Below are 11,256 nucleotides of genomic sequence, written 5' to 3'. Positions count from 1 at the left end.
GCTGGACAGTGAATAAGGAAGACCATAGAAGAATTGATGCCTTTGAGTTATTGTGTTGGAGGAGAATATTGAAAGTGCCATGGGCTGCAAAAAAACCAATAGATCCATTTTGGAAGAAGTGCAGCCAGAGTGCTCCTTGGAGGCCAGGATGGCCAAACTTCGTCTCTCATACTTCGGACATATTGTCAGGAGGGCCCAGTCACTGGAGAAGGATATCAAGTTGGATAAGGTGGATGGTCAGAGAAAAAGAGAAAGACCCCCTAGTGAGATGGACTGGCAAAGTGGCAGCATCAATGGGCTCACGCATGGCAACAATTTGTGAGGTTGGCCCAGGACCAGAAAGCTGGCAGCCTCGGGCAGAAATGAAAACACAGGAGCTGGAGGGAACCCCAGACCAAGATGAAGAAGACAAAGAAAATCTACCAGGAGCAAGACTTGTCCCTCAACCACCTCCAGGTCTCCAGGCCCACAAGAAGCAGCTCTAGGAAAGGAAGTAAAAAGAAGCCAGCCAAAGCGGAGGTTCTAGAGCACATCCCAATTGGAGATGGCCTCAAGGCCCCAGTGAATAAGAAAATCAAGTCTAAGAAGCAGGAAGAGCAGCCAGGTAATGAGAACTTGGCTCTGAAGAGGAAGAAAAAAAAGAAGAAGAGAACCAGGCAGCAGAACATTGTGAGAAGGAACCAGACTTAGACTTAGAAGTGGTGTTGGAAAAGAAAGGTAACATGGATGAGGTCCACAGAGACCAGGTGAGGAGAGGGGCCTTGCAAGAAGAGACTGATCACGAGTCAGGCAAGACGGAAGCTTCCGAAACCAGGAAGTGTGGACAGGAACCAAGTTTGGCCAGTGGGACAGAGCTGGTTTTGAAAATGAGGACCAGAAACTGAAATTTCTCAAATTGATGGGCCGCTTTAAGAACCTCTCCCCTTCATTCAGCCGTTCTCCCCTCTGCCCCACCCCCAGCATGATGGGAAGGCCCAACATAGCACTCAACAAGAAAGTGGCCAACAGCCTGCAGCAGACAGATAGTGTTTCGTTCTGTTGTACATAGGGTCACTATGAGTTAGTATGAACTGGATGGCACCTAACAACAACAATTACTAAGAAACCAAATAAAGATTTCATTATTTCATCTACAACCCTAAAAATTTCTACTTTTAAGATGATCTAAGAAACTTTAGCTGAAGAACAGAAATAATGTTACTATGCATTTATTTTCCTCTGCTGTCCTTATCTTTGCTCCAAAACTAGCTTCATGTAATGAGTAAACCAAAACATCTCAGTAGACAAATACAAACTTCCCTTTCCTGAAAATAACCCGTGTCTACAGAGGTATTTAACTTTTCAGATAAATAAATCAATCATTTAAAAAATAAATATTGAAGAAAACTGTCACTTTTTAAGTGGGCAGTCAGCCATTATTATTTCATTCATTCAAGATTTATTTATTTATTGAATACTGCCTCTGGCTCCAATGTTGGGCTAATTTTGAACATAAAGAGAAAAGCAAGAGTCAGGCCAAGATGGTGGAGTAAGCAGAGGCACTGAGCAGTCCCTCTACAACAAAGGCATGGGAGAACAAGTTAAACAGATGCAGAGGGAAGTCCTGGAACACTGAGTTTCAGATGATAGGACACAGATGTGGACTTGGTGCTGACTAGAAGAGGAAACTGAACAGGAGAGGCAAGAGAGAAGAGAAACAGGCTAGCTATCAGTCAGCTGGCATGAAGCAGAGTGGCCATCCTGAGCTTTTGCAAAAGGCTGCTGATACAGTAGCCTGCAGGCCCAGGGCTAGGCTGCAGGTCTCACTGTTCTCATCCCCTCCAGTTAGCTAGGGTGGGGCCACTGCTTCCTCCTTCACAGCTTCTGCCTGGGGTTCTTCTGGATGCACAGGACCCCACCATGAACCATACTACACAATCAGCGAATGGAGACCTGTGTTCAGATTTCCTTCCAGTCTCTATCACATCCACCAGCAGACAGGTGATGAGTGCCTGAGAACACATCAACATTGTCCTTGTTGTTAAGTGCCATCGAGTCAGTTTTGACTCACAGTGACCCTGTATACGGTTTCCCAGGAGCCACTGGTGGGTTTTAACTGCCAACCCTGTGGATAACAGTACAGCATTTATCCTACAGCGTCACACCAGGATTAAATATAAATACACTATCACCACAAAGTCGCAGAGAAAACAGGCAATTTCAGCTTACACAAAGAAACGGGGCAGAGTGTTCAAACAAGGAACCAAAATATAGTCAGAAAATATAATACCAGAAATGAAATTTAAAACACTCTTCAACAGCAAGACTTTGAACCAGTTCAGTCCTATTTAACACCCTGCTGAGAATTTGCCTGTCCACCCTAACAACAAGGACAACAAAAAGCAAGCCTTGCCCTGAAGTCCATTCTGACTCCCTGAGACCTGATAAGAGTAGAATGGCCTCCTAGGGTTTTCAAAGCTGTAATCTTTGTATGTAGAAGCAGCCTGCCTGGTGGGTTCAAACTCTAGACCTTTGAGTTCATAGCTGAGCATCTAACTGCTAAGCCACCAGGGCTCCTTATTTCCACCCCAAATACACGGACTCAGAATCTAGTTTTTAACAAGATTCCTGAAGTGAATCATAGATATCCCACAGGTAAATCTCATAGATCCACAGGTGATTCATAAGACTTCTGGTTAAAATGTAGATTCTGATTCATTCTTCATATAATCCAGCTTCTCTGATTATTTGTTCAGCATACAGACTAAATAAGTATGGTGAAAGAATACAACCCTGGCATACACCTGTCCTAATTTTGAACCATTCAATGTTCCCTTGTTCTGTTCGAACAACTGACTCTTGGTCCATGTACAGGTTTCCTTGTGGATGGAATACTCATACTTTGCAATGTTGGCCATAGCTTGTCATGATCCACATAACTGAAAGCCTTTGTGTAGTCAACAAAGCACATGTAAACATCTTTCTGGTATTCTGTGCTTTCAGACAAGATTCATCTGACATCAGCAATAATATCCTTCATTCCACATCCTCTTCTGAAACCGGCTTGAACCTATTCAAGTTCTTTGTCAACGCATGGTTGCAGCAGTTTCTGTATTATCTTTAGTAAAACTTTACTTGCATGGGTTATCAATGATATTGTCCGATGATTTCCATTTCCGCATTCCGTTGGGTCACCTCTCTTTGTAATGTGCACAAATACAGATCTCCTAGAGTCAGCTGGCCAGGTAGTCATCTTCCAAATTCCTTGGCATAGATAAGTGAGTGCCTCGAGTACCGTTTCACTTTGTTCAAAGACTTCAATTTGTATTCCATCAATTCTGGTGCCTTGTTCTTTGCCTATTCCTTCAATGCACCTTGGACTTCGTCCTTCAGGATCACTGGCTCTTGATCATATGCTACTTCTTGAAATAGTTTAACAATGACCATTTCTTTTTGGTACAGTGACTCTGTATTCCTTCCATCTTCTTTTGATGTTTTCTTCATCATTCAGTATTTTGTCCATAGAATCCTTCATTACCGCAAATTAAGGTTTTAGTTTTTTCTTCAGTTCCCGCAGCTTGAAAAATGCAGAGCATGTTCTTCCCCTTTTTTGTCTCCTCGAGCTGACATTTGAAATTTTCTGTTCAGCTCTTGAACCTCCTTACTTCTTCCATTTGTTTTAGCATCTCTACAATGGAGAGCAAGTTTCAGAGTCTCTTCTGACATCCATTTTGGTCTTTTTCTCCTTTCTTGTCTTTTAATGACCTTATACTTGTTTTCTTGTATGATGTTTTTGATGTTATCCCACAACTCTTCTGTTCTTCAGTTTTTAGTGTTTAATGTATCAAATCTGTTCTTCAGATATAATCTCTAAATTCTGGTGGGTATATTCAAGGTCCTATTTTGGCTCCCGTGGACTTGTTTTCATGTTCTTCAGCTTCAGTCTGAATTTACATACGAACAATTGATGGTCTGTTCCAGTCTTGCCCCTGGCCTTGTTTTGCCTGATGATATGGAGCTTTTCCAAGGTCTCTTTCCACAGATGTAGTCATCTGTATTCCATCTGTATTCCATCTGGTGAGGTCCATGTGTATAGTCTTTTATGCTGTTTTAAAAAGATATTTGCAATAAAGAATTAATTGGTCTTGCAAAATTCTATCATGCGATCTCCAGGATCATTTCAATCACTAAGGCCGTATTTTCCAACTACTGATCTTTCTTCATTTCCAACCTTTGCATTCCAATTACCAATAATGATCAATACATCTTGATTGCATGTTTGATCAACTTCAGATTGAAGAAGTTGGTAGAATTCTATTTCATCCTCACTGGCTTTAGTGGTTGGTGCGTAAATTTGAATAATAGAGGTATTATCTGGGCTTCCCTGTAGGAGCATGGATATTATCCTAAAACAGACAGCATTGTAACTCATGACTGCTCTTGAAATGTTCTTTTTAACGATAAATATGACTCTATTCCTCTTCAATTTGTTGTTCCCGGCATGGTAAAGCATGTGACTGTCAGATTCAAAATGGCCAATACCAGTCCATTTCAGCTCACTAATGCCTAGGATATATCTATGTTTATACATTCCATTTCATTTTTGACAATTTCCAATTTTTCTAAGATTCATACTTCATACATTCCATGTTCTAATTATTAATGGATTTTTACAGCGTTTTCTCTTTGTTTTGAATTGTGCCCCATCAGAAAATGAAGGTCTCAAGGACTTTACTCCATTTATAGTCATCATGGTCAACTCTACTTTGAGGAGGCAGCTCTTTCCCAGTTGTGTTTTGAGTGTCTTCCAACCTGAGGGGCTCATCTTCTGGTGCTGTATCTGACAATATTCTGGTGCTCTCCATCATGTTTTAGTATTCAACAATCTGGTGCTGACAGTGTTCCACTGCTATTCATAAGGTTTTCAGTGACTAAATATTCTAAAGTAGTTCGTCTCTCCTTCGTCCTAGTCTGTCTTCATCTGGAAGCTCATCTGAAACCTGTCCACCATGGTTGAAGCTGCTAGTATTTAAAATACCGGTGACATAGCTTTCAGAATTAGCAACCTACAAGCCACCAAAGTACGACAAACTGACAGACAAGTGATAGCACCAGGGTTGGTGTTATCCAATCCAGTATCTCATGGTGTCATCCCTCCCCACATGGGTGAGGGAAGCAGGCAAACATCACTCCCACCTCCCCACCCCTGTGTGTGGAGCAGGCTAGCCCTGTCCACTTCCATTCAGGGACTCACCCCTCCCAGACACCCTGCAGGGTTTCCCTGAAACCCCTCTCCTCTCCCATTAGCCAAAGCCAGCACAGCAGCAGAACCACCCGCTAGCATCCTGACTGGTGGGTGTCAGAGTAGGGAGGGGTGAAGGCGGCGAGTATAGGGGTGAAGTGACAACAACTCTAGTGACCCCACTGCTTTGATGCACAACCCCCTACAACACCAGCACAAGGGTTGCCTCTGAGAACCCCAAGATCACTTTGGTGTCTAACCCCTCCCCCACATAGCATCAAGGGGTATGATACAAACATACATACATTCATACCACCAGCCCAATGATACCACTAGATTCAGTATAACTGAGGTAGAAATGGAAATTCTCAACAGGCTATAGAACCAAAATGAAATGGAACCAGTTCTGAATTCCTGTTCAACAGATGCCAAATCACAGAGAAAGGAGACGGGCTGCTGCAGGAGAAGACGGTCCAACTGAACCCAGAAGGTCAGTAGAAAGATTTTCAGAACATAGTCCATCTCCTGCATTTCTCTCACTTTTTTTTTTTTGGATTGATAAAAGGAAAAACAGCATCCCAGGAAGAAGAAGTTAGATAATAGGCACATTCACAAAGAAAATGGATAATTTGTATCCCAAAATGTACATTGTTGAGATTGTTGGGAAATGAAAATGCAGCGCTGAATAGAAAGGAGGGTTTAGGAGGGTTTCTCATTACAAAGGATCTTTCATCCAGGTCAAGGAACAGGCTGACACTACTAAACCTTCCCCACCTGGGGGGGGGGGGGGGGGGGGGGGGGTGTTCCCATAACTAAGCATTTCTATTACAAGATGTCGTTGCTAAGTGTTTGTCAAGCTGGTGAGTTTGGACCACCAACCTTACAGTCACAAGATGGTATGTCACAAATAGTGAAAAACAGGACCATGAGCCACAGTCCTGCCATCAAAAGGTGAACTGTCCACTAACACACAACAATTTACTATGCATTAACAAACAAGGTCTTTGACTAAGCAGGGCTCATTGTAGGAAGGAACCACTCTGTCTTATTAAAGTTCTTCTCTCAGAGCTCTACTGCCACAGTTCCTTTATTAACAAAGTCAAGCACCTATAATGCACCAGATATTATATTAAGAACTGGCTTACTCATGAATCTTGGAGTCCTGGTGTGGCACTATGGGTTAATGTGCTAGACCGCAAGGTCAGTTTGAACCACAAGGTCGGCAGTTCAAACTCCTTGGAAACTCTATACAGGGTCATGATGGCACTAACAACAGCAACTGATGAATCTTACAAGAAACATCCCTATCTGAGGTAGTAATAATTTAAGTAATACCAGAGGATGAGAAAAAGCCACTGCCAGAACTGACTCCACGGCACTTAACAACAGCAACAATAGTATTGCCTATCACCTCCTCCACTTAGGAGTCCTGTTCGTATAATAGTGAAGAAGTCAGCTACTAACTCAGTTTGTCAGTTGGAATTCATCAGCAGCTCCTTGGGAGAACAGACCTGGCTATCTGCTCCTGCAAAGATGTCCGCCTAGGAAACCCCATTGGTAGTGCCACTCCGTCAATTGGAGTCACCGTCTCCGCAACAGCACACAGCAAGCAGCCTCCTTTTATAGCCTCTGCTGATGTTTAACAGTAAACAACCTCCAATTTTAAACTTTTAATTTGGATTCAAAGTAATCCTTCCCCAAATTCTCCTGCTTTTTGATCTTCTTTCTCTATATTCCTTATTCTCTATGGGTATCATTCCAGAACTCAGTCCAGCCCATTTCCTTCCCCACTGAAGATTTCATCCTACACTTCTCATTTCAAGCTTTGTTTTGGCCTTTAAGCAGTTCTTTTCTATTATTCAAAGAACAGGCAAATGCTTTTTAACGTGCTTTCATATAAATTATCCAATTGAGAGGCAATGCAGGGTAGTGGATAAGAGCATATAAACTTGGTAATCAAACACCTACAAATTAGATTCCCAACTCCACCCACAGTAGCTATGTGATCTTAGGTGCATTTCTAAGCCTGGTTCCCCTCCCTTATGATAGGGATTTTTTAAAAGGAAATGGCATCAAACCAATTCCAACTCATGGCAACTGTGTGTATGTCAGAGTGGAAATGTTTTCCATCAAATGTTCAATGGCTGATTTTTCAGAAGGCTCTTCAGGCCATCCAAAGTGGCTCTGGGTACATTCAAAGCTGCAAACTTTTATTATCAACCAAGTACATTAACCCTCCTTTTCACCACCCAAGACTGCACAACAAGGATAAAAACCATAAACCAACCCTGCAGTGCAGAGCAGAACTGCTCGGTAGGGCTTGCAGGGTAAACACTGGATGGCTAACTGAAAAGGCCAGCAGTTCACACAGAGCAGCTGCTCTCAGAAACCCTGTGTACAGGTTCTCGGTGAGTTGGCACCAGCTCGACAACACACAACGACAACAACTTTATGAAAGCAGACTACCACATCTTTCTTCCAAAGAGCAGTTGTTGTTGTTGTTATGTGCCGTAGAGTCAGTTCCGACTCATAGCGACCCTACACAGGGTTTCCGAGGCTGTAAATCTTTACAGGAGCAGAAAGCCTCATCTTTCTCCCACGGAACCGCTGGTAGTTTTGAACTGCTGACCTTGTGGCTCGCAGCCCGATTCGTAACCAATACGCTACCAGAGCTTTAGTGGGCTCTAAATACTACATCTTTCAGTTAGCAGCCAAACTCTTAACCATTGTGCCATCAGAGCTCCTGGGATAGGAATAAGAGTGTTGGTGTTGTTGTTAAGTGCCATCAAGTCGGTTCTGACTCATAGTGACCCTGTTTAGCATTTCCAATGAGCTGGTAGTGAGTCTGAACTGCTGACCTTGCAGTTTAAACCAACCAAGGATAATTACTTTTATATGCGGTATCTCATTTAATCCTCAAAAGAATCCTGGGAATTACAGGAATAAGGGTCTCAATTCCCAGGATTCTTTTGAGGATCAGACCAGATAATGTTGGTGTAGTCCTGTGGGATCAAGCACTGGGCTGCAAGGTCGGTTGGAACCACAAGGTCACTAGGAGTTGGAAAAGATGGCACACAAAAACAACAAGAAAAGTAATAAGCATAATGTGGGTTCATGTACTGGACTGCAAGGTCACTTTGAACCGAACCACAAGGTGGGCAATTCAAGCTTACCAGCAGCTCCTCGAAAACCCTATAATGGGTAGCTATGAGTCAGAACTGACTCGACAACACTTAACAAAAACAAGTCAACATGAATTTTTGCAGACTTTTTTAAAAATGATTAGAAAAAAAGGACATGTCCAAGCAGCCGTTATTTCTAATGTGGACTGCCCAAATGTACATTTCGGGCCTTGATCAATCAACACAGTCAGAATCTCAAACCACTGGCCTATAATCATTCCAACTTGGATCACCCACCATGTTTTTTTCCAAACTCAGTAACTGTCCCACAAAACTGATTCTCCCTTAGCCTGTCGCCTTAGCATTGCCTCTAACTCCATCATCCCGTTCACTAGTGTTTATGATCACGAGTCTGTCATCTAGTTTTGGAAAATGTTGGCAAATTCATCTTTTCATCTTTATACACAGCAAAGTGATAGAAACACAAGCAGCAGGCAAGCTCAAGAGCTGGAAAATCATTGTGAGTTGAAGTTGAAAGCCCTGAGTTGGTCTCCTGATTCATTTCTCTTCCAGCAGTCTTGGTCTATTTCAAATTGCATGTAGTACATATAGGCACAAATGGAAATCAAAATATAAAATTATCCACTGACAGTATAGAAAATCATCACAAAGCAGATCAAAGCACAGCTGAAGAAGAGTCACCAACTGGCTCCCAGGTCACTAAAATTTGAGGCATCATGACTGAAATTATTAACTTGACTCAAGAAAAATGTCCAGTTTAAGAGTCAGAATGAAGAAACAAAAAAGAAATTCAGAGAGAGAGAGTATGTGATCAGACTGATGTGTATACTCAAGAAAAGCACTATTGTGTGGATGGATGAGGACAGAAATTTAAACTCATCTTGTTCGTGTTGTATGAGCAAGACAAAGGACCTAGTTCAGGAACCAACAGAAAACAGCCAACAGCACAAAAATGACAATGACTTACTCATAAACCTTTTCTTAACATTATTACCACCTTCCAGTGCTGATTCCTCATTCACAGATCACCATCTGAAAGTAACGCATACTATTCAGGAAGATGTGTACGCAAGGGTAAGTTAAAAAGTACTAGCTCATAGGTGCCCAGGATGATTACAAATATGTTTATGCATGTCTGTGATCAGTGGATAATTGCTAACAAGTTCTCTCAGTAATACATTTATTTGTCTGTCTCCTGAAGATGCTTTAAAAAAAAAAAAAAAAAGTTACTTTTTGTGCCATGTTGTTGTTGTAAAGTGCCACTGAATCAGTTCTGACTCATAGCTACCCCGTATAGGGTTTCCAAGGAGCAGCTAGTGAGCTTGAACCACCAACCTTAAGGTTCAAATTGACCTTGAAGTCCAGCGCATTAACCTACAGCACCTTTTGTGCCATCAGGAGGGAAAAAAAATGACAATTTTAAAATGAAAGCTAATATCAAATTTTTAACAAAAATCAAGTGGCCATCTTCACAAATCATTGAGGCTTTTAAACAAATTTATGAAAATGTTGCCCCACATAAAACAACAAGCTTTAGATGGATCAAGCATTTTAAGGAAGACCATCAACCTCAGAAAATAAAGAAATTGTGGGTGAAGTCCAGAAACTAACTGGTAGGAGAAAAATCATAATCCTTGCCACTGACATCATAGCTATTAAAGTTTGGATCTCACGTGGGTTGGCATTTTCAATTTTAAGCAAACATCTTAGCTTCAGCAAGATCTTGGCTCAATGGTTGCCAAAACTACTGCACCAAGATAAGCTAGCTCAAAGAGCTAAGCTTTCCGTCAGTCTTTTATGCAAGATCTAAGACAATTTTACGGCAAGAGTCATAACCAGAGATGAGTCTTAGATTTACCAACTTGATCCAGAAAGCAAGGTCCAATCAAAACAGGGGAACTGCTGGGGTTAAATTCAAGCAGACAGGACAGCTCAGAAGGCTATAGCAACCGTTTACAGGGATCCCAAAGGGGTAATTTTGATAGGTGTTCTCGAAGGACAGATGACGATAATTTGGGCTTATTAGAAAGAATTTTTAAGAAAAGTGAACACTGAATTGGTAAGAAGTAGCAAGAAAAGTTGCACCAAGGAATTTTTTCCATCATGAAAATGACAATGTACCTGGCTCACTCTTCTGGGGGTAGCAAGGGCTGTCCTAAAATAATTTCACAGGGAAAGTTTACCACATCCACTCTACAGCCCTAATCTTTACCACAGTCTTCTTTTTGTTTCAAAAGCATAAACTTTGAAAACGATCCCAATTTGAGTCTCTCCAGGGGACAAACTTGCCACTTTGACATGGTACAAATTTAAGAGCTCAGTCGAAACACTTCCTTCAGAATTCTATAGACCTAGAGGGAAGACATGACATATTTGCTTAACAAAGATTTCTAGGATTAGTAATACTTGTTGATTTACTATCATTAATTTCTTGCCAATTATATTTCTAACAGTAAGCTGGCATTCTAATTTAAATTTTCCCATCTTTTCTACAGGTTCCTCCTCATCTCTTCCATTTGCTTCAGCATCTCTACGCTGGAGAGCAAGTTTCAGAGTCTCTTCTGACATCCATTTTGACCTTTTCCTTCTTTCTTGTCTTCTTAACGACTTTTTGTTTTCTTCATGTATGTTGTTCCTGATGTCATTCCACAACTCTTCTGGTCTTCAGTCTTTAGTGTTTAATGTATCAAATCTGTTCCTCAGATGATCTATAAATTCAGGTGGCGTCAGGATTGGAGGAAGACTCATTAACAACCTGCGATATGCAGATGATACAACCTTGCTTGCTGAAAATGAAGAGAACTTGAAACATTTACTTATGAAGATCAAAGAGCACAGCCTTCGATATGGATTACATCTCAATGTCAAGAAAACAAAAATCCTCACCACTGG

At 41.5% G+C, this 11,256-nt stretch overlaps 1 pseudogene; it reads left to right on the top strand.

The window, feature by feature from the left end:
* The first annotated feature begins 399 nt into the window (after positions 1-399).
* Positions 400-11,256, top strand: part of LOC102841022 — a 67,847-nt pseudogene continuing 56,990 nt past the window's right edge.

The sequence above is a fragment of the Chrysochloris asiatica genome, unplaced genomic scaffold (assembly GCF_000296735.1).
Source record: "Chrysochloris asiatica unplaced genomic scaffold, ChrAsi1.0 scaffold00013, whole genome shotgun sequence".
NCBI classification, from domain to species: Eukaryota; Metazoa; Chordata; class Mammalia; order Afrosoricida; family Chrysochloridae; genus Chrysochloris; species Chrysochloris asiatica.
Note: the sequence above shows the minus strand (reverse complement) of the source record. Positions and strands in the feature narration are given on the sequence as shown.